Source organism: Sinocyclocheilus rhinocerous, unplaced genomic scaffold (genome assembly GCF_001515625.1).
Source record: "Sinocyclocheilus rhinocerous isolate Xijiao unplaced genomic scaffold, SAMN03320098_v1.1 scaffold431, whole genome shotgun sequence".
In the NCBI taxonomy this organism is placed as follows: domain Eukaryota; kingdom Metazoa; phylum Chordata; class Actinopteri; order Cypriniformes; family Cyprinidae; genus Sinocyclocheilus; species Sinocyclocheilus rhinocerous.
Window position 1 is genome coordinate 261,944 of NW_015624541.1, and position 3,205 is coordinate 265,148.

Sequence of the window (3,205 nt, forward strand, 5' to 3'; positions counted from 1 at the left end):
AGCAATAGTTCACTAGCGTTAAGCCATTCGGCAAAGCCGGCCCAGGCTCACATAGATAGCAAACACACGGTCTCACGGCTCTCCGATGCAGGAGCAGTACATATGTCTTGGCAATAGATCTGCTTGTTCTGGGGGGTTTTATATTTATATTTCTTCTGCCTATAGAGATGATTTAAGCATATTATTGTATAGCAGCAGCATACATATTTAATTGTTTTGTTTTCTTCATCCCCATGCTAAAATCTTCAGAGAGTTGTCATTATTGAAATATATAGTTCAGTCATGAAATTCTAGATGGCGCAGGCAACTGGTTGTTAACGTAACCGATGATATTCAACCAATGATACAAGTTAAACGACTTGGCACAAGCTGATTGGTTCATGCTGCATATGCAGCCAATGAGCTCACACACACACACACACACGCATGCACACACACATTCATACACACACAAAGTACAAAACTTGATGTTGCTCAGCAACTGTCTACGTGTAAAAGAAAGGGGTTGACAGGGGACTAGTTAATCATTTGATGTCAAAAATAAGAGTAAACAGACTGTGCTTTGTTGTTTTAGAGGGGTGGCTGGAGGCAAAGAATGGTTTGTGTATGTTGAAAACATTAGTTTTTGTTTTTCTGCTTTCAGCATGTGGTTCTGTGAGTGGACTTGTGCTGTGAGTCAAGTCTGATTTAAGGTAAAAAATAAATGGTGGCGGGGATGGCCCTGTAACCCAGTGGTCACGCTAATGGTCGATTATAACCAAGGGCAGGAGGTGACTGATGTAAGGGTTTTTGTTTGGTGCTGTAAGTACAGAGGCTTGAGTTTCACTTCATCATAAGGCTGGGAGATGGAGTGGAAGGACACAGAGATGACCCACAGTATTTCCTTACCATCAGCATTAATTTGCTGTTGCACATGTTAACTTTTGTCAGCATCAAACTGCTCATTACCTCACACTGTATTTCTGCAGCCGTAAATGCTTGGTTACAATCAGAGGTGATAAATAACACATTTAACACCACGTTGTGCTCTATTTCTTACGTCTGTCTTTCTTTTTCCAAACAAAAGCATCAGACTATATACGGATTCTCAACCGGAAGTATTTGTTTTTACTATTGATATTTAATATTAATACTATTTAATATTTATTTAATAATAATCTTTAATATTAAAATTAATTAAACATTACAATAAACATGATGTTTTACATATTAAGTTACTTCTTAGATGTACATTTATTTGTCTAAGCTTCTCCACCACAAATACATTTTCATTTTTTTTCACATTTTGTTATGTTGCTGCCTTACATTAAACTGCTTTAAATTACTTTTTTTCCACATCAATCTACACTCCATACACCATACTGACAAAGCAAAAACAGAATTGTCACAACTTCGTAAATTTATTACAAATAAAAAAACTGAAATAAGTACATTGCATAAGTATTCATACCATAACTAAATATTTCGCTGAAGCACCTTTACAGTATCAAGTCTTTTTTGTTTAATGCGAAAAGCTTTGATCATCATCATTTGGCAATTATCTGCCATTCTTCACCTCACCTGTTCACCTCTCAAGCTCTGTCAGGTTGGATGGATGGAATTGAGGTTCATCAGACCATAGACTCTTGTTTCTCAGAGTCTGAGAGTCCTTTAGGTGTTTTTATGCAAAATCCAAGTGTTTTCATGTGTCTTCACTGAGGAGAAGATTGAGTCTGGCCACTCCGACATAAAGCCCAGATCGGTGGAGTGTTGCAGTGATATTTGTCCTTCTCTAGAGTTCTCCCATCTGCATATATGATCATGGAGCTCAACTAGAGTGACCATCATGGTCTTGGTCACCAGTATAGACAAAGCCCTTCTCCATCAGTTGCTTAGTTTGACCAGGAGGCCAGCTCTAGGAAGAGTCCTGGTTGTTTCAACTTCCATTAAGGGTAACAGAGACATGCTTCTGTGACCCTTCAATGCAGCAGAATTTTTTCTGAACTCTTCCCCAGATGTGTGGCTTGACACAAACCTGTTCCTGTTTCTATTTTTTGGAAGGGCAAAAATAACCAATCAACTAGCCATTAAATCTACATGAAACAAACTGTCTGTGATTTCCAACTCCAGACTGCTGAATGATCTCAGCATGGTCTCCTCAAGCGCACCTGCGATTGCCATGTGAGAGTCAGCGGTTCATTTACATCTGTTCTACAGTCTACAGCTCGCAGTGTTTGGACATTTAATTTCATGCATGTCACTTGTTAATTACACAACAATTTAGCAATTTATAAACATTGGCTGAATTAGACTTCAGTGTAAGTCAGCACATCCAGTGTGTATAATGATGTACATTATTAGATGTACGTTATTATCAACTGTTAGAGATGTATGCAAAGAGCAGAAATATATTGCAGAACTAGGGAATCATAGGTAGAAAGTGTAGACTGCTGAGAGCCGAGGGGATGTAACAATCTTATAGGTGTTAATGGCTAGAGCTTGGCTGTAATGGGAATGTTGAAACTCCTGAGGTACAGCCTGAGAGCGCTGTAGACCTCTCTCTCTCTCTGAAGTGTGTCAGCTTCTGAGCAGCAACCCTTAAACAGGATTATGGAGAGATTTTTAACTTATGGCTATAATCTATAGGACCCTTCCTGGGGCTACAAAATATATTACGGTGGTAATTAATAATAATAATAATAATAATAATAATAATAATAATAATTGTAGAATAATTTAAGTGTATGTAAAATAAACAAAATGTATATACATACAAGTGTGTATATATACAGTACATACTCTACCATTATGGAATATTTTTTTGGCATTTATTTGATTTAAAAAAAATTGTGATACTGATATATTATGACAATTTGAAATAACTATTTTCTATTGTAATATTATAAAATGTAATTTATTCCTGTGATGGCAAAGCTGAATTTTCAGCAGCCATTACTCCAGTCTTCAGTGTCTCATGACCCTTTAGAAATCATTCTAATATGCTGATTTGAAGCTCAAATATTATTGATAATCAGTTATTAACAATGATTTTTATTATCGATGGTGAACATTTTTTTTGCTGCTTAATATTTTTGTTGAAATCATGATACATTTTATCTTGATTAATTTTTTCTTGATTCTTTGATTAATAGAAAATTCAAAAGAACAAGATTTATTTGAAACATAAATTATTTGTATGCATGTATGTATTTTATTATTAATTTAT